Below are 12,546 nucleotides of genomic sequence, written 5' to 3'. Positions count from 1 at the left end.
CAGTTTGTCCCCTCAAATGATGCCAGTTTCCCCCTCAAATACAGACCGTTTGCCCCCTCAAATGATGCCAGTTTCCCCATCAAATACAGCCAGTTTGCCCCCTCAAATGCAGCTAGTTTTCCCCCTCAAATTATGCCAGTTTCCCCATCAAATACAGTCAGTTTGCCCCCTCAAATGCAGCCAGTTTGCCCCCTCAAATGCAGCCAGTTTGCCCCCTCAAATGATGCCAGTTTACCCATCAAATACAGTTAGTTTTCCCCCTCAAATACAGCCAGCTTGCCCCTTCAAATTATGCCAGTTTGCCTCCTAAAATTATACCAGTTTGCCCCCCTCAAATACAGCCAGTTTGCCCCCTCAAATGATGCCAGTTTGCCCCTCAAATACAGCCTGTTTGTCCCCTCAAATGCAGCCAGTTTGCCCCCTCAAATACAGACAGTTTGCCCGCTCAAATACAGACAGTTTGCCCCCTCAAATACAGACAGTTTGCCCCCTCAAATACAGACAGTTTGCCCGCTCAAATACAGACAGTTTGCCCCCTCAAATACAGACAGTTTGCCCCCTCAAATACAGACAGTTTGCCCCCTCAAATACAGACAGTTTGCCCCCTCAAATACAGACAGTTTGCCCCCTCAAATACAGACAGTTTGCCCCCTCAAATACAGACAGTTTCCCCATCAAATACAGCCAGTTTGCCCCCTCAAATACAGCCAGTTTGCCCCTAAAATTATGCCAGTTTGCCCCCTACAAATACAGCCAGTTTCCCCATCAAATACAGACAGTTTCCCCCCCTCAAATGATGCCAGTTTTCCCCCCTCAAATGATGGCAGTTTCCCCATCAAATACAGACAGTTTGCCCCCTCAAATGATGCCAGTTTCCCCATCAAATACAGCCAGTTTGCCCCCTCAAATGCAGCCAGTTTGCCCCCTCAAATTATGCCAGTTTCCCCATCGAATACAGTCAGTTTGCCCCCTCAAATGCAGCCAGTTTGCCCCCTCAAATGCAGCCAGTTTGCCCCCTCAAATGCAGCCTGTTTGCCCCCTCAAATTATGCCAGTTTCCCCATCGAATACAGTCAGTTTGCCGCATCAAATGCAGCCATAAAAAATGCAGCGGTCACACAAAATTCTGACCGTCAAGAACGCGGTGACGTACAACCGTTAATGAAGTTCAATGATTTCAAGCATGCGTCAAATTGATTCCGGGAATGCGTGTTTTTTTGCGCGTCGGAATTGAGAACCAGCTCTCAAATTTTTGCTGTTGGAAATTCCGACAGAAAAAGTCTGATGGGGCCTACACACGGTCAGAATTTCCGACCAAAAGGTCACATTAAACTTGTCAGAAATTCCGACCGTGTGTACGCGGCATTAAGGTTTGACCTCATATTATATGGTTTGGGTAATTCGGAAGACAAATTCCTGCAGAAAATCTAATAGTCTGTATGGGGCCTTAGTCCGTAGGGTTCAATATTGAGTTGGCCCACCTTTTGCAGCTACAACAGCTTCATCTCTTCTGGGAAGGCCGTCCACAAGGTTTAGGAGTGTGTCTATGGGAATGTTTGACCATTCTTCCAGAATTTCATTTGTGAGGTCAGGCACTGATGTTGGACGAGAAAACCTGGCTTGCAGTCTCCACTTTAGCCTGTGCCTTGTCTGTAACAGACTCAGCACAGACTCAGTCCTATTTAACCGCTTAAGGACCTCCTCCTGCACATATACGTCGGCAGAATGGCACGGCTGGGCACAAGCACTTACAGGAACGTCCTCTTTAAGTGCCCAGCCGTGGGTCGTGGGCGCGTGCCCGCGGCGTGCGCCCGCGACCCGGTCCGAAGCTCCGTGACCGCGGACCCGATCGCTGCTGGAGTCCCGCGATCGGTCCCCGGAGCTGAAGAACAGGGAGAGCTGTGTGTAAACACAGCTTCCCCCGTTCTTCACTGTGGCGCCATCATCGATCGTGTGTTCCCTTATATTAGGGAATCACAATCGATGACATCACACCTACAGCCACACCCCCCTACAGTTAGAAACACAAATGAGGTCACACTTAACCCCTTCAGCACCCCCTTGTGGTTAACTCCCGAACTGCAATTGTCATTTACACAGTAAACAGTGCATTTTTAATGCATTTTTTGCTGTGAAAATGACAATGGTCCCAAAAACGAGTCAAAATTGTCCGAAGTGTCCGCCATAATGTCGCAGTCATGAAAAAAATCGCTGATAGCTGCCATTAGTAGTAAAGAAATAAATAAAATAATAAAAATGCAATAAAACTATCCCCTATTTTGTAAACGCTATTAATTTTGCGCAAACCAATCGATAAACGCTTATTGCGATTTTATTTACCAAAAATAGGTAGAAGAATACGTATAGGCCTAAACTGAGGAAAAAAATATATTTTTATATATTTTTGGGGGATATTTATTATAGCAAAAAGCAAAAAATATTGATTTTTTTTCAAAATTGTCGCTCTATTTTTGTTTATAGCGCAAAAAAAAAAAAAACGCAGGGGTGATCAAATACCACCAAAAGAAAGCTCTGTTTGTGGGAAAAAAAGGACGCCAATTTTGTTTGTTAGCCACGTCGCACGACCGCGCAATTGTCAGTTAAATCGACGCAGTGCCGAATCGCAAAAACTGGCCAGGTCCTTTAGCTGCCTAAAGGTCCGGGTCTTAAGTGGTTAAAGGGGCTCGAACCCCTTTTGCTAATTAGGAGAATTTGCTCTGTTTTCTCTGTTAATATTTCTATGAGATTCTAGTGATTGGGCTTTGATTTGCTTTAACACACAGATATACTTACTCAGAATCCTCCTGGTTTGGCAGAAGATTTGTAAAATCATACACATATGACCTGACTCATCAAGCTGCGATAATGCATGCCGCAAGTGAAAAGTGTCATGTCAAGCGTTATGACATGTGAGGGCGTTATAAACGTTTTTAATGTTTCCCACGCAATACAGCACTTTGTTCACAAAGCTTTCCCACCGAGTAAAAAAGTCATACTGAGGCAATAACATTGCATTAGCTTTCACCTGTGACAAGCAGGATCGGCTCTGTGGTCAGGGCATCAAATAGCAAGGCCTTTCATTTGCTAAATACTCTGATTAAACATACAAACGGAGCTGTTTTACCTATCAATTTGTATGCCTGCCCATCCATTTGTGAGATTTACACTGCTCTGCTCCTCACCAGAGCCAGGAAGATGATATGTACGGAGAGGCCCAGTGCATAGTTGCCAACATTTGAAAAAAAACTTCCAGGGACACTTTGCAGCACAGCTATTAATTAATTACCACACTCACTTCCCCGAAGCTCCACCCACTCCGCAGTATGTACAGGAGAGGAGGAGTGCAGAGGGTATGATGGGGGCAGTATGTACAGGAGAGGAGGAGTGCAGAGAGTATGATGGGGGCAGTATGTACAGGAGAGGAGGAGTGCAGCGGGTATGATGGGGGCAGTGTGTACAGGAGAAGAGAAGTGCAGAGGGTATGATGGGGCAGTATGTACAGGAGAGGAGGAGGAGTGCAGAGGGTATGCTGGGGCAGTATGTACAGGAGAGGAGGAGGAGTGCAGAGGGTATGCTGGGGCAGTATGTACAGGAGAGGAGGAGGAGTGCAGAGGGTATGCTGGGGCAGTATGTACAGGAGAGGAGGAGGAGTGCAGAGGGTATGCTGGGGCAGTATGTACAGGAGAGGAGGAGGAGTGCAGAGGGTATGCTGGGGCAGTATGTACAGGAGAGGAGGAGGAGGAGTGCAGAGGGTATGCTGGGGCAGTATGTACAGGAGAGGAGGAGTGCAGAGGGTATGATGGTGGCAGTATGGGGAGGGATTTCTTGCGGTGTCTATGGGGTAATCAGGAAGTGATGTTGGGAAGATAAGGGAAGGGAAGTGACCATGGAATGATGTCCCTCAGCTGGGGGGGGGGGGGGTAGGAAGCAGCTTGGAGTGATGTCTGTATGACGTGATCTGGGGGTGATGCAAGCTGGGGGGAGTATGTACAGGAGAGGGGGACTGAGAAGTGGTCAGATAGCGATGTATATATATAAAAAAAAAAACAACTCATCCACTAAAAACAATGAATCCTACAACAGTACTAGATGTAAGTACAGATCTATGTAATCCAGTTTATAGCACTCTGTATCCAATCCAATTGCTCAGACTAGATAATGTGGAGTCATTTATAGCCATTCATGTAACGTGTGTGTGTGTGTATGTGGTGAGTTCACACTTCTGATTGTACATGTATACAGGTTCTGAGTCTGTACAATGAGAAGTGTGAACTCACCACATACACACAGGTTACATGAATGGCTATAAATGACCCCACATTATCTAGTCTGAGCAATTGGATTGGATGATGTTTGCACAGAGTGTTCATGCTTAGAAGTGATCTGCCAAAATGTGTTTGGGCTGCAGACCTCAGCCCCCTCCCCCACACTATCTCCTTTGATCCTTCTCCTAAGAAAAAATCTCCTTGAAAGTGTGTACTACTATCCACCCTAGGAAACTTCTCCCAGAAAAGTTCAGCTCACTCACCTCCTCCCTTCCTCTGGCCAGCCGACAGGAGCTACAGTGAGCTCCGCCTCCGAGGTCTCACAGCACACCGCGCTGCTGATTGGAGGGGGAGGCTGGGTCAGAGATAACAAGGACCCCGCACAGTACGAGACTGGAGAGAGGGGAGGGGACAGAAAGGAGCTTTGCATCCCAAGCACACACCGCAGGCTCAGGTCCTTGCTGAGACCCAAAAGCCGCACCTGCCTTCCCCAATAGCCGGGACAAGTCCCGGCAGGCTAAATTAGCTGGGACTAGGTCCCAAATAACGGGACTGTCCCTTTAAAAACGGGACAGTTGGCAAGTATGCCAGTGGAGAGGCTAAAGGAAGTCTCAACTAGAGAACTGAGAGGTCCCAGGGGTCAAGGGCCTGCATCAGGTCTGATACCCATAGGCAACGCTGTATCCTGGCCTAGGCAGCACTTTGCAGGGGGGCAGCACGGAAAGAGTCCCTGCCGGCTTGCACTACACTGTTAGTAAGAAGCCTATTTTCAGGCGTATCTAGTTCTATGGGCACAGCGCACAGATACGACGGTGTGTATTTACACTTACGCGGCGTATCTCGAGATACGCCGCGTAAGTGTTACGTGAATCCAGGCCAACATGTTTTACATTTTTTTGAAGGAAAAAAAAAACAATAGGAAATTCCGATCATCTGTGTGGAACTCCATCGGAGAAAAATCCACGCATGCTCAGAATCAAGTCGACGCATGCTCAGAAGCATTGAACTTCATTTTCCTCGGCCCGTAGTAGTGTTTTATGTCACCGCGTTTTGGACGGTCGGAATTTTGTCTGATGGGGGAGATTCAGATAGAGATACGACGGCGTATCTCCTGATACGCCGTCGTATCTCTGAGATCCGACGGTTGGAACTATGGTCGAATCAGTTACGCATAGATCTCCCTTAGATCTGACAGGTGTAAGTGACTTACACCGTCGGATCTTAGGCTGCAATCTCCCGCCGGCCGCTAGGTGACGCTTCCATTTGTATACGCGACGAATATGCAAATGAGGAGATCCGCCGATTCAGAAACGAACGCCTGCCCGTCGCTTTTTTTTTTACGTCGTTTGCGCTCGGCTTTTTCCGGCGGATAATTACACCTGCTATATGCGGCGTATCCAATGTTAAGTATGGCCGTCGTTCCCGCGCCGATTTTTGAATTTTTACGTCGTTTGCGTAAGTCGATACAGAATACGGCCGGACGCAAGTTACGCTCACGCCGAAACCACTGACGTCCTAGCGACGTCATTGGGAGCAATGCACGCAGACGGCGCATGCACATTTAAATCGGCGCGGGGACGCGCCTGATTTAAATACTACACTCCCCCTAGCCGCGGAATTTGAATTCCGCCAGGGGATTTACGATCCGCCGGCGCAAGTTTCGAGGTAAGTGCTTTCTGAATACTGCACTAGCCTCTCAAAATTGCGCCAGCGGATCGTAAATCAGATAGATTACGCAGATCTAAAGATCCGCTAATGTATCTGAATCTACCCCATGGTGTGTAGGCAAGACTGATGACAGTCAGCTTCATCGGAATTCCATCGGATTTTATCCCATCGGAAACCCGATCGTGTGTACGCGGCATGAGAGAGTTAAGCTGCAATTTTATTAAAGTTATACTATGTGAAAGAAAATATGTAACAAATTAAAATTAGGTGCTATCCCAATTTCGCTGCAAAAGTGGAAATACGATTTAAGTAAAACACTCAATGCAATCCCATCTCTAAAGATGTTCATTAGTTTTATAAGGTGTCAGAGAATTAGCTGGTTGATTATCAGTGACTCATCGGGAACAGAGCCTGAACTGACACTGATGGCTCTGTTAAGGGCTCAGAAGCACATTTTCATGAACAGGTTGACAACCAATTAATGCAGGTGACAAGCCTTGCACCAAAGGAGTCAGTGTGCTTGCAGATTTTGCCATGTAGTTCACACATTCGGACACTAGATGGCAAAGTTGCAATAGCGTATTTGCATGGAGGCCAGCCAGATAAAATAATATGTGGGGGGGGGGGATTTGGGCAATGGGCATCGTTGCACCGAGGGGTCAAGCAATAAAGATGACTGGCAGCGGATAGGTGTGCCTGCCTGCTGAAGCTTGCCTAATTGCTACAATAATTTGTATGTGAGGCAAAATATCCTTTTCAGATGCACAACTGCGAAGCGTATTCCGTGTTCTTTAGCTGGCAGGGCGGTGTGCTGCGTTCAGCAATATTTGGAGATGTGCTGAAAGCAGAAAACACCAAACTGGTCTCTTTTTTTTTTTTTTTTTTTCATCAGAGAGCACTACAGCTTCCAAGTTTTTCAAAGCAACAGGAGATAAGTGTCTTAAAACATGAAAGGACGGCACAATTGTCTAAATGAGGTGAGCAGGGTCGGGAGTGTTTTCCGTACTTGAAAATGGAAAGGTAATTTCTCCCCTTCCTTGGTTCATGCCTGGCAGAAAGCAAGAGATGGCATTTGAAGTACAATATTTTCAGTTCCCTAACAGCACTGCAGTATTTTGTTAGTAATTACGCAGAGAGACACAAAGCGCATTATATCCCAATAGAAGAAGAGTTGAAAGGGAACGCTGATCGCATAATTCAGGTGATGTGGATTTAGGTGAGGGTGGAATGGTAACGAGGCAAATCAATGTACAATATATTATTAAAGCATAGTTAAACCCTTTGCACAAAAAATAAATACAAAGGGCCAGATTCAGGTACATTTACGTTGCGCAGCGGCGGTGTAACGTATCCCATTTACGTTACACCCCTGCAAGTTTACAGCGTAAGTGCCTGATTCATAAAACACTTACCTGTAAACTTGCGGCGGTGTAACGTAAATCCGCTCGGCGCAAGCCCGCCTAATTCAAATGGGGCGGGCACCATTTAAATTAGGCGCATTCCCTCACCGAACGTACTGCGCATGCTCCGTCCTTCAAATTACCCGACGTGCATTGCGCTAAATGACGTCGCAAGGACGTCATTGGTTTCGACGTTAACGTAAATGGCATCCAGCGCCATTCACGGACGACTTACGCAAACCACGTGATTTTTCAAATTTCGACGCGGGAACGACGGCCATACTTAACATTGGCTAGTCCACCTAGAGGGCAGCCTTAGTTTTACGCGGCGTATCTCGACGGAAACGACGTAAAGTTAGAGCGACGGGTAAAGCGTACGTTCGTGAATCGCCGTAACTAGTCATTTGCATATTCTACGCCGACCGCAATGGAATCGCCACCTAGCAGCCGGCCTAGAATTGCATCCTAAGATCCAACGGTGTAAGTCAATTACACCTGTCGGATCTTAGGGCTATCTATGCGGAACTGATTCTATGAATCAGCCGCATAGATACGACAAGCGTATCTCAGAGATACGACGGCGTATCTCTTCTGTGAATCTGGCCCAAAATGCTTACTATTGTGTATAGTCCATTATTTCACTAATAGTCCCAAAGATAGTGTCACAGCAAGTAACAATCCACTTAATTTTTTTTTATCACAGCAGGTTTTTATCCACAGCAATGGTCGTATCAAGAAAAAGGAGTAGAAAAAACAACATAAAAAATATATGAAAAAACAGCCAAGGATCAAACCAAAAGGGCTGAATGATATGAGTGTGATGGCGTTAGGAAATGCTCCACCCGACGCGTTTCCCCAAAAATGGCTTCAACTAGGAACGAAGACTCCGTTCCTAGTTGAAGCCATTTTTGGGGAAACGCGTCAATAGTCTCAGAATTCAGTGTCTGGTATCAGCTAAGTTGAATCTGACTACCGTATTCCTGTGTGATTCGGCCTGGAGAAACAGCTGAAGGTTTTCTCCCTTCCTGCAAGACAGAAGCACCCCTCCCTGAGTTGAGTGATTCTACACCGGGGCCGGCAGGCGGATGCACACGCTCCTTTGACCTCCTTAAAAAACGGGGTCCAACATATTCGGTAAGAGTCAGTAATTTTACATCTCTTTGGCTGAGAATAAGATTCAAGCTTCTTCCAGATATCGTGTTGAGTATTGCAGCAACCAATGAACTGATCCCTGGAAATGTCCTGCTGTTAAACCCTTTTTTAAATATTTTGTCATATTTTTTGGGACTTTATTTTCACTATATATATCTACTACCGATTGGGTAGTTAACACCTTGGTCAATTTATTCACATTGGCCCGGATTCTCGTACGAGTTACACCGGCGTATCTCCAGATACGCCGTCGTAACTCTGAGTTCGAGCCGTCGTATCTTGGCGCCTGATTCAAAGAATCAGATACACCAACATTTCACTAAGATACGACCAGCGTAAGTCTCTTACGCCGTCGTATCTTAACTGCATATTTACGCTGGCCGCTAGGGGCGTGTACGCTGATTTACGCCTAGAAATATGTAAATCAGCTAGATACACCAATTCACGAACGTACGCCTGGCCGACGCAGTACAGATACGCCGTTTGCGTTAGGCTTTTCCCGGTGTAAAGTTACCCCTGCTATATGAGGCGTAGATGAGGCGTCCCAATGTTAAGTATGGACGTCGGAACAGCGTCAAATTTTTCACGTTTTACGTTGTTTGCGTAAGTCTTTCGCGAATAGGGCTGTGCGTCATTTACGTTCACGTCGAAAGCATTGGCTTCTTGCAGGTTTATTTAGAGCATGCGCACTGGGATACTTTCACGGACGGCGCATGCGCTGTTCGTAAAAAGCGTCATTTACGTGGGGTCACTTAAAATTTACATAACACACGCCCACATCTTCCACATTTGAATTAGGCGGGCTTACGCCGGCCTATTTACGCTAAGCCGCCGCAACTTTGGTTTGAGACTACGGCACTTGCCTGTCAAAGTTGCGGAGGCGTAACGTAAATAGGATACGTTACGCCCGCACAAAGATGCACGCTTCTACGTGAATCCGGGCCATTGTGTTTTATATATTTTTTTTTGGTGTGTATTGATACACATTTTTTGTGTGCATTGTCACATGTGACTTTCACTTTTAATGTTTATTTTTTTTTTTTTTTATGTATCTGCACTAATTTGTTTTCACTTTTGCACTATAATTATCTGTGTTGCGCGCTTAAAGCATGGGCCCCGAAGAGTTAATGCTCATCCAAATTGAGAAATCTAAGTGAAATCAACAAAAGGCATGACATATGATCACCTTGGGAGTCCATAATCATTTATTGCCAATAACATTGTGGCAACAGAAATATAAAAGGTATCCAGGACATTTCAGGTGTCAACAATCCATTTCATCGGGGCTTGGATGAAAATTACAAAACTTCCAATAAGACTATATTGCTGTAGGACTCCCCGGCAAATATATCTCCAGCATTTGTCCATTGTGACTGTCAAGGTTCCTTTCGCGACATAGAACACCTCCCAGGAGTTATTAGAAATGTTGCGTACACACAATCAGACATTTTGATATTTTTTCCGACGGAATGTTGGCTCAAACTTGTCTTGCATACACATGGTCACACAAATGTACCGAAATTCTGAACGTCAAAGAACGCGGTCGCGTACAACACTACGACGAGCCAAGAAAAATGAAGTTCAATGACTCTGAGCATGTGTCAAATTGATTCTGAACATGCGTAGGATTTTTGTGCGTTGGAATTGCATACAGACGATCGAAATTTCCGACAAGAACTTTTATCGTCGGAAAAATTGAGAACCATCTCTCAAACATTTGTTGTCGGAAATTCCGACAGCAAATGTCCGATGGAGCATACACACGGTCGGATTTTCCAACAAGCTCACATCGAACATTTGTTGTCGGAACTTCCGATCGTGTGTACGCGGCATAAGAGTCATAAATAAAGTTTTGTCAATTTCCTACAAGATAAGGGGGATCCAACTTGTTTTGGGGCCAACAATCCCCCTTTATCAGAGCTTGGATGAAAATGATAAAGCATCCTATAAGAATTTATTTCTGTAGGACTCCTTTGCAAGAATATTTCCAGTACTTGTCTATTGTGTTCCTTCCCTGATATAGGACAAGTGCTGGAGATATTCTTGCAAAGGAGTCCTATAGCAATAGATTCTTATAGGATGCTTTGCCATTTTCATCCAAGCTCTGATAAAGGGGGATTGTTGGCCCCAAAACAAGTTTTGTCATTTTCATCCAAGATAAAATGTAGCCAACACATTTCGACGGCCAACAATCCCCATTCATTAGAGCTTGGATGAAAATGAGAAAGTCTCTTATAGGACTCAAACTTCTGAGAGGTGTTCTATGTCAGGGAAGGAACACTTGTAGTCACAATAGACTTGAGCTGCAGATATTCATGCAAGAGAGTCTTATACCAATAGAGTTCATTTTCATCGAAGCACTGATGAAGGGGAATTGTAGGCCCCCTGAAATGTGTTGGATACCTTTTGTGCCGACGTTGTCATGTTGTTATCAGGAATAACTTATTATAGACATTTAAGATGACCATCTGGTACTCCTTTTGTCGATTTGACAATCAAGAAGATCAAGACAGACAGACAGTTGTGGCTGTGACACAATTCTGTGACTATAGGACCTTGTACGCAGTGGGTCGGCATGGCATGCTATAGTCCAGTGGTCTCCAAACTGCGGCCCGGGGGCCAGATGCGGCCCTTTGCTTGCTTTTATCTGGCCCTTGGGGCACTATTTCATTCACTGATATCTACAATGGGACATAGTTTCTCCTACTGACACCAGCAATGGGGCCTAATGACACCAACAAAGGGGCCCAATGACATCCACGATGGGTCACAATTCTCCCAATGACACCAACGATGGGACACATTTCCTCATCGTGACACCAAGGATGGGGCACAATTCCTTACAATGGCACCAATGATGGGCGTTAATTTTTCCCACTGATGTCAGGACCTTTTGGTCACAGTTTTTCCTCAATGACACCAACAATGGGACCCAATGATGGGGCACAATTACTCCCACTGAAACAAACAATGGGCGTTAATTTTTCCCACTGATGTCAGGACCTTTTGGTATCCCACTGTCCGGCCCTCGTAAACTCTGAAGCACAGTAAACTGGCCCTTTGCTTACAAAGTTTGGAGACCCCTGCTATGATCCAATCACACAGTGGGGAGACTACATTGCCACAGCATTAGGAGCCAGTAGTTATCTCCAGTACTCACTTACAGGTAATGCAAAGACTAGGCTGAATTTGGCAGGATCAACAGCTAGTTTGAGGAGGTACTCAAGCTAGGGTGTATGTACTGTGCTCAAGCATGATTGACCCCCAAAGTCCATTTTGTTTGAGTAGTGTGATCACTCCATGCTGTGCTTGTTTAAGTTTCAGCATACTATGCCCTGGACCACTCGAAAGAGGTGGTCTGTGGAATGGTTCAATTGTAAGTCGGCATGGTACACTTATGGGGGATCAAGCACAAAACTTTCATGGATTACTGAGCACTCACAGACCACAGAAGCAGGAATCAGCGTAGTCTGGCTCGGCTGGCAGAGGTAATGACGTAAGCATGCTTGGGCCGGGCACAATGTGAGCGCAGAACAGAAGTGGGCAAAATCATACTCATAAAAATGGAAGGGGAAGGAAGGACAGACCCCCTAAAAGAGCTACGGGTAGACCAAGCTGCTTCTAAAAAATGGTATATTTTTTTTTCATAGAAAAACGAATGTTGCACATATTACAAACACTAGACACCCTTCACCAACACCCAATTATGTAAAAATAGCAAGACAACGTTGTCTAAACTAAAAATCTACTACGTCACATATAGTGCATGCATGCATATTATCCTCTGAGGAGTTACCAAACTAATGGAATCTAGTAAGTATATTACAGATCCAATAAATGGCACTTCAGGCTGAGCAAGCCCCCCTCTGGGGAGTAAGCAGGGATAATTATTATTATGGGTGAAACATGTCGGATGAACTATCACAACTGTCATGCTCCTTCGTCACGGGTGACTAGGTCACGCCGATGCATGCGCTATGCACGGCTCTGCGCGCTATGCACGGCTCTGAAGCCAGCAGCTGATATGCCCAGGGGTGGATCAAGGGAGGGGAGCAACGGGGC

The sequence above is a fragment of the Rana temporaria genome, chromosome 13 (assembly GCF_905171775.1).
Source record: "Rana temporaria chromosome 13, aRanTem1.1, whole genome shotgun sequence".
NCBI classification, from domain to species: domain Eukaryota; kingdom Metazoa; phylum Chordata; class Amphibia; order Anura; family Ranidae; genus Rana; species Rana temporaria.
Note: the sequence above shows the minus strand (reverse complement) of the source record.